At 48.8% G+C, this 16,494-nt stretch overlaps 1 protein-coding gene across 3 annotated transcripts in view; it reads right to left on the bottom strand.

The window, feature by feature from the left end:
• CACNA1E (calcium voltage-gated channel subunit alpha1 E) overlaps positions 1-16,494 on the bottom strand; it is a 367,363-nt gene that overhangs the window by 177,490 nt on the left and 173,379 nt on the right. The window lies entirely within an intron of this gene.

The following is a 16,494-nucleotide window of genomic DNA, read 5'->3' as shown; positions in this document are numbered from 1 at the left end:
ACGGTTCCTTCGTGTTAAACCAAAACCACCTGCCAGGAGAAGGCCCAGAGCCCCACAGTTTCACCCCGGGAGCACTGAGACAAGCACAGTGTGGTGCAGTTACGCTGCCTGTTCCCATGTTGATTTTTGTGTGAGTGAATATTCCACGTACACAGCATCAGCTTCACTGGAATATCCACCGTTGGGATACCTAGAACCCTCACTTAGTAGATGGGAAAAGGGCGCTAAGAAATGTAACGTACGTCCTCACTCAAAATCATACAGATGATCAGTGGTTCACGGTGTTTGGTGACCTTTGCATTCTGAAGCAGACAGAAAACGGGTTCTAAAAGGGACAAAGGCAGGCTCTTCCCATAGCTCTACCTTCTGGACGCCGGTAAGGCCTGTCTGCATCCGGCTCAGCACTTCACCCTGGACTCTGGCTTTCTTTGTTCCACCACAGTAGCTAGCCTGGCCCCAGGAGGGTTCTGGACAGAACAGTGACCAACCAATCCCTCTAGACTGGAAGAGCAGCCTCTCACTTTGTCGTTTTACCACTGACCCCCAGCGGACTGAAACATGCGCGGAAACTCGCATTCTGGGGTGCTGTGCCACGACGGGAGGCAAGGCCCTTGAATGGCAGGGGGGTGAGGAAAGATCATCTATTAAATTGTAAGCCAATATACATTAGTATTTTTTTTCAAACCCTGAAGCCCCCTGTGCGTGGTCTATGTGTGGGAGCATTATTTGGTGGGGGAGTGCCATGGTACAGCACATGATTTAGCCCAGAGGCAGCTCTTGACAGGAAGCCTCATGAGAACCTTCAACCAGCTTGGGGGCATCTTGAAAAAGCCTTCTCCAACACGTGTGTTTCTCCGTGTCAACGGAGAGTCCTCAGGCTGTGTCCCTCTCTGTGATATCATCCCTAATCTTCCCAAGTAGGCCTGCATTGCACTGTAGAGTCTATTCAAAGCAGAACGTGGACACGCCCCTTTCCGCTTCTATTCCCCTACTTTATTATCTGTCTGACACTAACAGAACAGTATCTGGAGAGAAACATATTTTATCCCCAATTCATTGTGGAAATAAGGGCATAAAAGTCAAATGCCGTGCCTAACATCCACACACTATATTGCAGTTTACGCTCAGAAATGCCACGGCACAGTGGTTCTGGCATGTCCCCCTTTTCTCCTCTCCCTGGTAACCTCTTCAAAGCATAGACTGACCCATGCCATCAGGCCTCCTTTGCACTCCTATCACATTCCATCTTGATTTTTCTCTCTAATTATTGTATTTGCCTTCTGCCTTCTATTCAAATATTTGTTCATATAATAGAGCCTCCCACTCATCATGAATTACCCAATTCCCTCAATAGGGCAGCTATCATTGTACAGTCGATTCTCTCATTAAAAATGATTTCTAAGGCAAATTTCCTTCAGCAAACTTGGGCCCTTTGTCGTACACTGTTTGGAGAGAGATGTTTGCATCTGACACAGAACACAAATTAAAATCAAGAAAGCAAAACCAAAAAAAACGCCATCTGAACTTAAGGAGAGAAAGACAGAGACTTTCCGAGGTCAATGTGGAAAATCCAAACCCTTGGCCTGAGCAGCTATATGCTCAGTTAAATGCAAGAAGGAAAGGTGGGAACCAGACTTCAGAGGAGACTGTTTCTGACCATCAGATGGGAGATACAGAAATTTAGTGCCCAGAGTTGTGAAATGAAACCCCCACGCCTCCTTACAATCCAGCTCAGCTCATAGAACAGAAATGCCCCCTCAGGATGCCCACAGTTATCATCTTCACAGAAGCCGCTGCCACACCTTCCTGCAAGAGTGGCTGCTGGGTGCCACTTGCTGACGGTTTGCTCACCATGCCCCAGGGCTTTTTAAAGTGGAACCAGAAAGCTGGCGTTCTTGACAGATGAGGCCCGGGTCTTCCTGTGAGCTGCAGCTTGACCTTTACAAATAATCCTAATCAGGGAGTAGCCAGCTGTCTTTATGCCTGGTTTCATGCAAATAAGCTTAAAGAACAGTTAGTGAGGCTGTCCCGCGGTGGCTCTCCACGCCAGCAGATCCCAGTAGTACTATGGTTTGGCCAGGCCCCCACTCCCACCATGTTCTTCAGTGGCATGGACCAAAGTCGCCTCCCAGCACCTGGGTCAGTGCTCAGCTGTGAATACATATTTGCTATCCTCAATGGTTAGCATAAAATTGCTACTTTTAAGGTGCTGTTGGTCATAGACGTGATTGAGCTAGAGATTAAGAACAGGTCACAGTAATTCCAATGAGTGACAATTTGCCCAGATGCTGTAGATTAAGGAGAATCCAACAAATTGCCCTCTGTGTATGCTGTGCTCTGTGTGTATTGCCCTCTGTGAATACTGTACTCTGTATATTGCCCTGTATATACTGTACTCTGTGTATACTGCGCTCTGTGTATGCTGTACTCTGTGTATACTGTATTCTGTGCATACTGTACTCTGTGTGTATTGTCCTCTGTGTATACTGTACTCTGTGTGTATTGCCCTCTGTGTATACTGTACTCTGTGTATATTGTACTGTGTGTATTGCCCTCTGTGTATACTGTACTCTGTGTGTACTGCCCTCTGTGTATACTGTACTCTGTGTATACTGTACTCTGTGTGTATTGCCCTCTGTGTATACTGTACTCTCTGTGTACTGCCCTCTGTGTATACTGTATTCTGTGTGTATTGCCCTCTGTGTATACTGTACTCTGTATATTGCCCTGTATATACTGTACTCTGTGTATACTGCGCTCTGTGTATGCTGTACTCTGTGTATACTGTATTCTGTGCATACTGTACTCTGTGTGTATTGTCCTCTGTGTATACTGTACTCTGTGTGTATTGCCCTCTGTGTATACTGTACTCTGTGTATATTGTACTCTGTGTGTATTGCCCTCTGTGTATACTGTACTCTGTGTGTACTGCCCTCTGTGTATACTGTACTCTGTGTATACTGTACTCTGTGTGTATTGCCCTCTGTGTATACTGTACTCTCTGTGTACTGCCCTCTGTGTATACTGTATTCTGTGTGTACTGCCCTCTGTGTATACTGTACTCTGTGTGTACTGCCCTCTGTGTATACTGTACTCTGTGCGTACTGCCCTCTGTGTATACTGTACTCTGTGCGTACTGCCCTCTGTGTATACTGTACTGTGTATATTGCCCTCTGTGTATACTGCACTCTATGTATACTGTACTCTGTGTGTATTGCCCTATGTATAGTGTACTCTGTGTGTACTGCCCTCTGTGTGTACTGTACTCTGTGTGTACTGCCCTCTGTGTATACTGTACTGTGTATACTGTACTCTGTGCGTACTGCCCTCTGTGTATACTGTACTCTGTGTGTATTGCCCTCTGTGTATATTGTACTCTCTGTGCATACTGTACTGTGTATACTGTACTCTGTATATTGCCCTGTGTATACTGTATTCTGTGCATACTGTACTCTGTGTGTATTGCCCTCTGTGTATACTGTATTCTGTGTGTACTGCCCTCTGTGTATACTGTACTGTGTATACTGTACTCTGTGCGTACTGCCCTCTGTGTATACTGTACTCTGTGCATACTGCCCTCTGTGTATACTGTACTCTGTGTGTACTGCCCTCTGTGTATACTGCGCTCTGTGCGTACTGCCCTCTGTGTATACTGCGCTCTGTGTATGCTGTACTCTGTGTATACTGTACTCTGTGCATACTGCCCTCTGTGTATACTGTACTGTGTATATTTCCCTCTGTGTATACTGCACTCTATGTATACTGAACTCTGTGTGTATTGCCCTGTGTATACTGCACTCTGTGTATACTGTAATCTGTGTGTATTGCCCTCAGTGTATACTGTACTCTGTGTATACTGTACTCTGTGCGTACTGCCCTCTGTGTATACTGTACTGTGTATATTTCCCTCTGTGTATACTGCACTCTATGTATACTGTACTCTGTGTGTATTGCCCTGTGTATACTGCACTCTGTGTATACTGTAATCTGTGTGTATTGCCCTCAGTGTATACTGTACTCTGTGTATACTGTACTCTGTGCGTACTGCCCTCTGTGTATACTGTACTGTGTATATTTCCCTCTGTGTATACTGCACTCTATGTATACTGTACTCTGTGTGTATTGCCCTGTGTATACTGTACTCTGTGTATACTGTAATCTGTGTGTATTGCCCTCTGTGTATACTGTACTCTGTGTGTATTGCCCTCTGTGTATACTGTACTCTGTGTGTATTGCCCTGTGTATACTGTAATCTGTGTGTATTGCCCTCTATGTATACTGTACTCTGTGTGTATTGCCCTATGTGTATACTGTACTGTGTATACTGTACTCTGTGTGCATTGCCCTGTGTATACTATATTCTGTGTATACTGTAATCTGTGTGTATTGCCCTCAGTGTATACTGTACTCTGGGTATACTGTACTCTGTGCGTACTGCCCTCTGTGTATACTGTACTCTGTGCGTACTGCCCTCTGTGTATACTGTACTGTGTATATTGCCCTCTGTGTATACTGCACTCTATATATACTGTACTCTGTGTGTATTGCCCTGTGTATAGTGTACTCTGTGTGTACTGCCCTCTGTGTGTACTGTACTCTGTGTGTACTGCCCTCTGTGTATACTGTACTCTGTGTGTATTGCCCTTTGTGTATACTGTACTCTGTATATTGCCCTCTTCATCAAGAGAAGATCTATGAGGAAAAAGTGTTTACTTTGCTTTCTCCATTATTCTAGCTTACGTGTCTAGAGCATGAAGCCATCTTCCCTCTGCCAGACACACACACAGAACACACCATACACACCCATATGCACACACAAACACACCATACATGCACACACAACACATGATACACACACCATACCATATACACCCATATGCACACACAAACACACCATAAATGCACACACACACAATACACGATACACACACAGCATACCATACACACCCATATGCACACACAAACACACCATACATGCACACACAACACACCATACACACAACACACCAGACACACCCATACGCACACGCACACCATACGTGTACACATACACCACACACCATACACACCCATATAAACACACAAACATACGTTTCATGCACACATGCAAATCCATGAACATTTTTATGACTACAGCTTGGGAAATGGCCAGGACTCTGGAACATGCTTCCCTGTTCTTCTGTCACTTCCATGACGAGCAGTGTGTCTTCTTTCAGGATTCCATGAGGATGGCTGCTCTTGCTTTAACTGACACCCGCACAGGAACCTGGACCGTCTGCGCCCTTCCGTGTGTCTGGTGTCAGCATTGCGCTTGGCACAATTGAGCAACAGAGGACCACAATTGTAATAACATGAATCTCTCATTTGAAGCACACCAATTAAATTCATTGATATCCGCCCCCTCAATCTGTGGCGTTTTAGCTAAAATGCTACAAATATCATGCACTACAGCATCGGGGCCTACTGGACAGAAAAATAAGAGGAGGAAAGGGCCGAGGAGGAGGAGGAGGAGGAGGAGGAGGAGGAGGAGGAGGAGGAGGAGGAGGAAAGGGCCAAGGAGGAGGAGGAGGAGGACCCCGTCCCAGCAGCACTGTGCCCTCGGGGGTGATGAAGGATGACTGACAACTTAAAAGGTTCTTGGGAGAAAGCATCTTGACAGCTCCCTTGATTATTCACAAACCTTTTTATAGACTTGCCGCACCCTCTCCACACCTTTCTCCTCTCCCTCCAGGTGCCTCTCCCTTCTTCCCCTCCCCGACCTCCTCGCCAGGGGGCTTCTGCCCTACCCGGCTTACCTGTCAATGGACTGATCTGTACCGTGTCCAGTGGGACGAGGGGCATCCCTCAGCAGGAGGTCAAGTGGGCAGGCTGAGGTTCTAGCTGCCCTCCTCACACAAGGCAAGGTGCTTTCAGATGCTAATTCAGGCTGCCATCTACCTCTGATTCATCAGTACTAACACCTTAAAATCGTCCAGTGTAGGAGAGACAACCAAAGGGAAAGAATAATATGAAAGGGGGTGGGGGTGGTGAGGAAGAAGGCCTGGGCGCTGTGAGGGGTGCGGTGCAGAGTAGGAAGCAGGCGCGCCAAGCAGAAAGTTGCCACTTGAACCTCAGAGTGGTGGCTGTTGCCTCTCTCTGCTGTGTGTGTGTGTGTGTGTTTGTGTGTGTGTGTGTGTGTGTCTGGAGAGGAGGTCTGCTGGGGGGTAGGGGGAGGAGGAGGAGGAGATCCCCCTTCCTGCTTCTGCGAAGGGAGTCCAGGAGGCGCAGCCCTTAACTGCTCTGCAGAAGGTCTGTCCTTTGCATCTACCAGCCAGAAAGAACGCTGGGCGGTCTGCTTCTGTAAAGGTGACAGCCTTGGCAGCCCTGTGTGGCCATTCCACACTGTCCCACAGGCCACTGGGAGCTGGAACTGACTGGCGGGCAGTGGGTGTGGTCTGACTGCGTCTGCTCCTAAGGCAAGGTTGAAGTGCTCACAAGCTGCCTCATTCTGGGTCCTAACTCCAACCCTCCAACCCTCAGGCTTTTTCTTTGGGAGCCCGGGGAAGCCATGCCAAGTCCTCCACTCAAGGTCCTTGGGAGGACATCACAGCTTCCAAAGCACGCCCCGCAGGGCTCTGGGCCCAGAAGAACCTAGTGGAAGCATCACTGGCCAGACCGCCACCACGGAGCAAGAAGCCTCTCTCTGGAAACTAAACCGCACCAAGAGTGCCAGGATCTTTATCCCATCCTATTTATGGAGCACCTACTATGTGTGCCAAGGAGCCCGGGGGCAGTGTCAGGTAAGTGCCGGACTACTGACTGCTCGCTCGGAGGTTCAAACCCACTAGGTGATCTGAGGAAGAAAGAGGAGGTTATCTGCTCCCATAAAGATCGCAGCCTGAGAAGCCCTACCTCGGGCCACCATGCGCTTACTGTCCAGGTGACTGGATGCCACAAGCGGTTTGCACTCAGCTACTAACGGAAAGGCTGGGGTACAAACCCGCCATGCAGCACTGCCTGGAAACGGCCTGGCAATGTGCTTCTGGGAAGATGACAGCCAAGAAAATCCCAAGGAACTCAGCTCTCTCAGTGCAACGTGGGGTCGACATGAATCGGAACAGATGAGCCCTCAGTGGGTTGATTTGGCTTAGTGTGGCTGTGTGCCAGGCGCTAGAGAAGAGGGCTTTTCTTGGGGGCAGTGTGGTCTTACTCAGAAGGTGCTTCACCACCCATCTCCCTGACCCCGCCCCTGCCCAGGTGCCCCTGGGGGAGCAGGCAGGCTCTCTCACCTGCTGATCCCACGAGTGACACACACGCGCACGTGTGCATGACGGGGGTGATGACAGACAGAGAGAGCCGTGTGGGGGTGGCAGCCCACCTGCACGGGGAGCGCTCAGCGGTTCCAGTCCTGACACAGTGGGACTGTGTTCCTTTGGGAACCTGCCTGAGTGGAGGTGGTGAGCTCACCCACTCCCTGCGTAAACAGGCACACACGGCAATTATCACATTAATCTCCAGGGAGGTGGGGGTGGGAGGAGCGGCTCAGAGAGAGAGAGAGAGATGGAGAGGGAGGGAGCCAGAGGAAGAGGGCCCTGGCTGGGCACAGCCAGAGCTGTATGGACAAGGCCAGTTCCCCACTCTGGAAAAGCAGGTCCCACCAACCTCCGGCTCCACCAGTGCTGTGGAGACCATGCTGAAGAAGCCTGGGCATGCACCTCCCCACAGGCAGCTCTGCCAATGGTGGTTCTGACTGGGTGGGAGGTGTAAGGGTTGGGGCTGGTCCAAAAGAAAGGGTTCCTGGGTCATAACTGCTCCAGGGGCTGGTGACATGAGGCTTCCACCGTAGAACTATTAATATGCCCTTTGCTATATTGGGTCTAAAACAGCACCCTTGGTCTCTACTCACTCTATGCCATTCCCCAGTTGTGACGACCAAAAAAATCTCCAAGAATTGCCAAATATCAAGGTGACTTCCAGGCGAGGACCCCTGGCCTAGAGGCTCTACTTCAAGAAGATATCCTCCACTTCATTAACTGGCAGCTGAGCTTAGGATCAGGAACGGCTGGACAGGGCTACACGCCAAGTCACGCCGGTCCTGTCATGGCAGATGAAGTGAAACCAGAACAGAACTGGATTTGCAGAATACAGGTGGACCAGAATGATAACCAGAATGTGAAAATTTACTGGTTGACGCCCTGCTGACAACTTGATCTCCCCCCAGGAAAACAAGGACACCACGTGTGTTGCCAGCAACCACATTTCTGGATGGCAGAACCAGAAACAGCATTGCTTGTGTTCAAGATGGCAGCCGACCGCATCACCTTGAATGGGTGATGCGCTCTCTAGTCCTGGCAAAGTGCCAGTCTTCTACACATGCTTCTATGCCTCTCACAAGTCTTCCATTCCAAGGCTCTGACCTGTAACATTTCCCATGGTGGTCACTGATCTGGTACATCCACGTTGGATAAATTTGGAACTCTTCCCATTCCAACCCACTGACCATGACTGAATGGGTTCAAAGCCCTGGGCTGGAGCAGCCCTGGTCTGCCATTCATCTTCGCAGAAGCATTTCTCCGAAGCCTCTGCCAGCCGTCCCTGGGGAAAGGAGCACTCAATGAGAGGAAAAGACAGCCAGAGCTGAGGACTGATGCAATTGCTTCCTGCCTTCTTCCCCTTGGGCCCCAATCCCTCCACACCAAACAGCCAGTTCTCTTCCCACCCTGAGCAGCCTGGGTTCCCTGCTCCATAGTTTGTCCCGCGAAGCTGTAGGCTACCTGTTGTGGTATCTTTGGCTACCTGTTGGGTATCTTTCTACGTGTTAGGGATCAATGGTGAGCAAAATGGCCTCACACCTTGTCCTGGGGTCCCTTAGAATCTACTGGGGAAGCCTTAGATCTCACAGACGATCACACCCACCTCGCCATGGTGGCTGCCATGAAGACACCATGCTGAGTGCTGACCCATGGGTGGATCTGATCGGATGGAGGGGGTTAGGAACGGATTTGCAGATGCTTTCTGAGAAAAGAATCATTTGAGAGTCTAAGAAACTACCCGAAGATAGCAGAGGGCTGAGACACAGAGAGCATCTTTATTATGGTGTTTGGAAAAAAACGTGAAAGAACGTTAAAGATTCGGAATTGCTGGGAATCTTAACTTGAGCTATTCTATATCTATCTCATCTCAGGGTCTCTCAAGCCAGCCACACCCGTCCCCAGAATCACACCTGTTGGAAGGTGTTTCGAAGGGCCACTTGCCCACATGTTGAGAAGAGAACACCAGTGCACTCCACAAGGCCTGGGCAGTAAAAGGCCTGTGGGTAGTCCTGCGTTCCCAGAAGGCCAGTCTTGGAAGAGGATGACGAGAACAGTCAAGTCACTACATCGATCCAGAGAAGGAGAAACTAAGGCCCAGAGAAGGGAAGTGACCTCCCTGGGGAAATCAGCAAATTATTGGCAGAACCAGGACCACAATCTAAAACACGGGTGGGGAATGTCCGGCCTGAGGGCAGCGTAAGCCCCTTGAAATCGCCCAGACAAGCTAGTATCACGTGCCTCATCAAAGAGAAGGCGTTCCAGCCACCACACTAGGGGTGAGTTAATGAAATGTGTGACCACATATAAGGAGGCCAATTTATAATCGGTCTACATAGGCTCAGGGTCCTGCTCCACTTCAAGTCTTTGGGGTGGAACCCTGCTAACTCCATTGTCGCTTCCATGGGCTGCCACTGCCCTTGCTGAGCTCCGCCCTGGGGGGCCAGTATGTAGGTGAGCGATTCTTTACACAACACCTTGCCACTTCTAGAGCTCAAGGGGTTCTCAGAGATTAGCCTTCTCATTGCCAGGAGTTACCTGCTTTTCCTTTGGCCCCTCTACGCTCCAGCAAGATGGTGAGGGTTAGAGTAGCATACCAACCACGGCTTTCCTTTATGTCTGACAGCAGGGCTCTACCCTTCGTGGTCTTGCTTGTAGGGTGTAGTGCTAGAAGGATCACAGCATCTTGCCTGAACCTCTCACATGACAGATAGACCGAGGGCCAAAAGCTAAGTGACCGCTGAGGGATCCTCCACCACTTGGTTGCAGAAGAGGAACTAAAATGCAGGACTTCTGCATTTATATTGATCATTCAATATAAATGAAATCACAAAATATATATCTTCTTACCATTGCATACGTATTAAGCAAAACATGTCATCGTAAATATTTCCTGTGGTTTGGATGCTACAGTTCTAGGGTAATTATGGAGAAATAAATAATAAAAAAATTGTTAAGCCACATGCTGGTAACGAGTCAGATGACCATATATTAACTCTATTCTTTCATAATCACCTGTCATATAGGTGTTATTCTAATTATGTATACATATACATATATCTAAAACCCATATACATATATAATTCCCAGGCTCAGGAAAACTATAGGATATGCACAAATCCCACAGTTAGTATGCTGTAGAGCCAGAATCCAGACCAGGTCTGACCTTCTTAACATCTGCTGTTTCTCTTGCTTTGTGTGGCCTCTTGTGAGGAAAAAACAAAGCATCTATACTGTTTTAAGGAGGAACGTGTTGGAGAACAGAGGTATGGAGGCTAAGTGTTGACAACAGCTATGCCAGCAAAGGAAATGCTTTCTGACCCATATTATATCCTGTCTACACAGTAGCAGAGCCTAATGTTTTTGACTCCTCTGATGTCTACACCTTTAACTCTGAAGCACCTTCTCTACATTGGATGCCTGACCAAGTTGGAAGGCTTCCTAGCAAGTTGCCGGTCACCTGTGAAATAGCCATGATGAGGTGGGGAAGCTCTGAGTACCCGTCAAGAGGGGCACGTGATTCCCTTTCACAGTGGCTCAGGTCATTAGAGAAGGGAAGAGCTATCAGATCTGGCCAACACACCTCACCCTGCCTGCCTCTCCATTGACTGAAAACTTGCAATGGTTGCCCTTATCAAATCTTTTGATCCATGACGGATTCTGGCCCTGCCTCCCCGCCCATGAAGTCACAAGACCATACCCAACTTCTTAAACTCCTCCACATGTCACACTCTTTCTAAACCCGAGGCTTTGCTCTTAAGATATCCACCAGCACTTGGACACAGTTTATAAGGAATTGGCTCCCTGCTGAGAATATGTATTTCCATCCAGATCTACTGAATCAGACTCTACATTTTAGTAAGATCCCCAGGTGATCCCCAAGAATCACCAGGCATTCTCCACTGCAAAACCTTACACCCTTCATGAACAAGGAGCTAGGCTTTATTTGCCTACGAAGCTACTCCCAAACTAACCTACTTCACAGTTGGAACTCAGCAAGTGTTTGGTGACTGAATACGTCAATGAACAACTTACAAGCTGCATGTACGTTCTGATTAAATCTCAAACAAGCAGAAGAAAAACGTAAAAGATAATGAGAAAAAGTATTTCTCAGGGAGTTAATTAAATGCCTGTAGGTTTCTCATCACTAAGAGGGCACAGTTTGTAGTGATTAGAGAGAGTTTATCAGGATCATCACTTAATAAGCCCTCCCAGGTGTATTTTGCCACAAAGGACTTCATCCTGTAATCCTCTCCGGAAAAAGAACGCTCTATCACTCATCACTGAAGAGCCCAGGATTAAAACAAAGCATTCAGTCGACTGACTCAGCCTTCTCATGCAGCGACAATTTCAGCTGTAATGCAGGAGGCAGGTGGTGTCAGGGGAAAATAAACGAACCCAACAACTTGGTACCGTGAGAGTGGGCTGTGGCCCCTTGAAGCCCCCAAAATTATAGGCTCTCTCCCTGATGTAAGGCTGGGGAAACGCCATCTCCCAGGGACTAAGTGAAGTGATATGTAGGTGGGACGAAGCAGCAGAAAATACAATCTTCTCTTTGCTAGATGGCTATAGCTAAGTAATGCTGTCAGCACCCACTACATGGCCCTGGGCATGAGGGGACAGGGAGAAAGCATCTCTCTTGGAAGGTGAGCTTGGTTCTCAATGACAAGTCTAGGCCTCAAAGATGGGAGCTCTCTAGATGGCAGGTGGCGAACTCTTTCTTCCTCAGCTGACTTGGAGTAGAGCTGTTTCCTCTCCTGGATACATTTGTAAATTCTAGTCCTGATAGTCCGCCTCCCCTTGCTCAAGGTCCCCCCGAAAGCCCTGGGCAGCCCCAACTATTTCTTCTCTTCCCTCTCTAGGTGAACTGATGTCCTCATTTCCCTGGGTCAGGCTTCCTCTCGTTGGTGCTCCAGGGCTTTTCAGGAGGACTGCTCTGGGGTCTGCCTAGGTCCAGGACCAGGCATTCTATTGGTTAAAGCCTGAATCAGACAGCTTGAATTTCTTCAGCTTCAGGTCACTCTCAAATATATTGATAAAAATAGCAAAACTTTTTGGAACAATTATGAAGTGTCTTTCACCCAGTTAGTAACTTAATCTTCTCAATGATCTTTTGAAGCAAATGTTAGTATCATCTTTTTTCTCTGAAGACATCATGCTTGGTACAGAAGGGCAGTTGAGAAGAGGAAGACAGACAAGGAGATGGATTGGCACGGTGGCTGCGACAATGGACTCAGACACAATAATTGTGAGGTGGCAGAGGACTGGGCAGTATTTCCTTCAGTTGTGCATGAGTCTCTATGAGTCGGAGTTGGGTCAATGACACCCAAGATAGTACAGAGTAGACTTGTCCTAAGGCTGTAATCTCTATGGAAATAGATACAACATATTTTTCCAATGGAATGGCTGGTAGGTTTGAGCCACTGACGTTTGGATAACTGTGTTACTAGAATTCATATTTATCACGCCACATAGTAATTATGCATTTACTTGTCTGTCATCTCATCTGTGAAGGGTTTTATGTGTTTTGAATGATGAGGGTCTAACCCAAGGGTTGGGGCTCAGCAATCTACTTTGAACAAGTCCATCAGGTGAAGCCTGCCAGATGCTGGTCTAGAATAACCAAAGGGGAGTCTGCCATGGAATGGCTTAGCTGTTGAGAGAAATCAGAGGAAGGAGGAAGAGGAGGAGGAGGAGGAAAAGGAGGAAAGGTTACAGAAAGCCACGGGAAGTGATGGAAGAGGTAAGGAAAGCAGGTAGGAGAGGCTGGTCCGCCTCATCCTCGCCAGGGGAACGAAACAGGTTTCTGCTCTCAGCTGGGTGCTGCCACAGCCACTGGTACAGCCCTTTCCGCCCCTCTCCAAGCTGCCACTCAGTGGACACACCAACGAGGCAAGTCCTGAGGCCCGTAACCGACTGAGAAAACAAAGTCGGGGCGGGGAAAACTTAAAGGGAATGTCCCAGCAGAACTCTGATCCCTATCTGGGCTCCTGGAAAGGCCACCTCTTCCTAAGGACACAGGGCAGCTTTCCTGTCATCAAGCCAGCCGGTGAAGACAGCTGGGTGAGAAGCCAACAAGGAAGCCCATGGGTTTGTCTCTCTGCAACCTGGTCGCACCACACCACCGCCTGGCTGTGGTGGGCTGGCCACACTGCGCACTTCCTGAGAAAGACTAACCGGGTTGAAGAGGAAAAGGAGGGACGCCAATGGAGCTGCTGGGTTAGAAGCAGGAGAGGGCGTGGCCAGGGGCAGAGACCAGGAGCCAGCCCAGTGAGGAGACCTAAGGAGAGAAGAAGAATAGAGCAGGGCTGACAGGGCATTCGAAGCCAGAGAGTGCTGAAAGATGAGCAGAGGGGGTGAGGAGAGGGCCCCCAGACTGCCCCAGGTCAGCCCTGGGAGTAGCTGGACCTGAGTCCTAAGTCCCAAACACACATCTGAGTGACATCCTGACAAAGGCAGGGTGCGCTGCCAGAGCAGGATACTGAGACCCACTCACCACACAACGCTCCATACGTTTGATGGAAATAGCTTAGTCACAGTGAGTTTACAGCCAATTAAGACATTAAAAGTAAGATATAATTGCTGTTGCTATGTTTGTTTCCAAGAGGAACTGTGTTATGATTAGACTAAAAGGCTAGGGTTAGAATTCTGAGCAAACTGCTAGGACGGCTTCGTCGCACTTTCTCTCCACTGAGCGAGGGACCCAAATAAAGCCTGGCTGAATCACTGTGCCCCAGCGATGATGAGGGGCCTCTGCCCTCACACAACCATGCGCAGTCTGGAACCTTCTCATTTGTCAGCTTATTTATATTGGGCTGGGGAGGAGGAATGTGCGAAGAACTTTCCCAAACCTGATTTATTTTAATCTACCTAACAATTCAGTGAAGTCGCCATCGTCACCCCACCCCACACCTGTTTTGTGTGTGAGGAACCTGTGTGCGGAGAAATAACATGCCAAAAAAATCAGAGTTCCGGCAGGGCAGGGAGGGGTTAGGGAATCCATGGACCAAAAAATTGGAGGTAAATCAGATTTCCTTCACTTTTGAAGCCAGCAAGAGCCCCAAGAAAAGGTGATGGGGCTCAAACACCCTACAGGGGTTAGCTCGATCCGTCCGTCAGAAAAAGGGGCCAAACCAAGGGTCCCTAAGCCTTCTATTTCAGCTTTGGTGCGAGCAGCTGACAGAGGCATTGAGACAGGTGTACTCTCAGTCTGGGTCCCTGGATGCTAAGGGCTGAGCTTGTCTCCCCCCCCTCAACTGCTCAAGGACCCACTTCACACTGAAGAGCATCTTCCACGGAGCCACGTGAGAGGCCCATCCCCACAACCACAAGGTCAGGAACTACAGATCCACACCCCCTCCACCCGACTCAGCCAACCCTCCAGTACCTATGTGTGGAACACTACTGAAGGGCAAATCATTATGGAAAGTGTAGAAGACACTTTCTGATCTCAGGCAGTTTAAGAGCCAGACAGGATATCTGAAAGTACAATGATTGGAGGCATTGCCAACGGTACACATCTATGTTGAAAGATGGAAACACATACAAACGTCCAGAGGAAAGAGGAGGGATCTAATCCGAGGGCTTGAGTGATCTCAGGCTCCAATGGGCCTAGCCGGAATCAAGAGAAGTCGTCACAGGGTGTGAAATACTAGAGTGCTCTCTCCCTCCTCCAGGATCAAGCCTCCACCCTCAGGCCAGGCTCATTAGCACACAGCCTGGATGGTGGGACAGTGTGTAATCACCTAATTATCTCAGGATCACGCACCTAGCTGGCAGCTCGGCTGCTCTGGGCACTGAGCCCTGCAACCTCCCTGATTATGCAGCGTCAGGCCAGGTTTGTTTGTTCTTGGAGAGTCGGCCTCCAAGGGGCATCCACCCAGCCGAGGGTGACGACCAGGGCTCCTTCCAGTCAGGCCTGTGCCTCCTCAGGCCACTTCCAGAAGGTGCTGGCTGGCATGGTTGGGGAGGAATCAGGTCAGCTTTGCAAACACTGCCCGGGAAGTGATCAGGGCACCATGCCAGTACACGTAGAAGGCTTGGCACACGGTCGGCAATTAATCAATGTTTCCTGCTAAAATCATAATAAATGAATGTATATTTGGTCATGCTAGGAGGGGGCACTCAGAGGGAGGCACAAGGCTTTGCCCTGGACCTGATGGCAAAGCCACAGGGCGGAGGCTGCGTGTTCATCACACTTGGCATCTGTCACTGTTACCGGCCGAAGGCTATCTGGGCCAGAGAGTAGCAGAAAAAGAGCCTTAGTCAGGTTTTGGTCTGTATGTCTTCGTTTTACTTGTAAATTTTCAAATTGCAATATATACTAGTGACAAGTAATTCAAGCAATGAATACAAGCTGTACAGGGAAAATCTACCACCCCACCCCCGTCCATTTCCAACTCTATCTTACATGCTCAGTTAGTGTGATTACTTCTGCACCTACCTCTCGAAGCTTTTGACATAAACATGGGACCCTTTAAAAAGCTTACGAGAGGAAGTGGGAAAAAATTTTAAAAAAAATTAAAAGCCCACGAGATATTCCGACCTCAACTTGTCTGCCTCCTTTGTTCGTCCTCTCTCTCCCATGCATGCCCATACACAATTGTTGCTAGACGCCATCGCGTCGCTTGCAATTCATATAAAACATTGTGAGGCACTGCCCAGCCCCACGCCGTCTTCACAAGTATTATGCTTGAGCCCGTTTGCTACAGCAACTGCGTCAATCCATCCTGTCAAGGGTGGCCCCCTTTCCACTGTCCTTCCACTCTACCAAGCATGATGTCCTCCAGGTCACTCCTGATAGCAGGCCCAAAGTATGGGAGATCAAGTCTTGCCACCTGTGCCTCTAAGGAGCTGTAGCTCTCGCCAGACAGATTGGTCTGTTCACAAGCACCATGATTCAACTGCATTGATTCTTCTTCGGGCTTCTTTATTCAAAGTCCAACTTTCAGATGCACCTGAGGCTACTGAATGTACCGCAGCATGAGGGGCGTGCACCTTAGTCCTCAAAGTAACCTCTTTGCTTCTCAATACTTTCAAGAGGTCTTGTGCAGCAGATTCACCCAAATGCAATGCATCGTTTAATCTCATGACTGCTGCTTCCACGAGCATTGATTGTGGAGCCAAGCAAGACGACATTCTTGATTATTTGGGGAAAATCTTTTTCCAATTACCATGATGCTATTTATTGGATCAGCCGTGAGGA

This window comes from Tenrec ecaudatus, chromosome 1 (assembly GCF_050624435.1).
Source record: "Tenrec ecaudatus isolate mTenEca1 chromosome 1, mTenEca1.hap1, whole genome shotgun sequence".
Taxonomy (NCBI): domain Eukaryota; kingdom Metazoa; phylum Chordata; class Mammalia; order Afrosoricida; family Tenrecidae; genus Tenrec; species Tenrec ecaudatus.
This window is presented reverse-complemented; position numbering and strand designations above follow the sequence as displayed.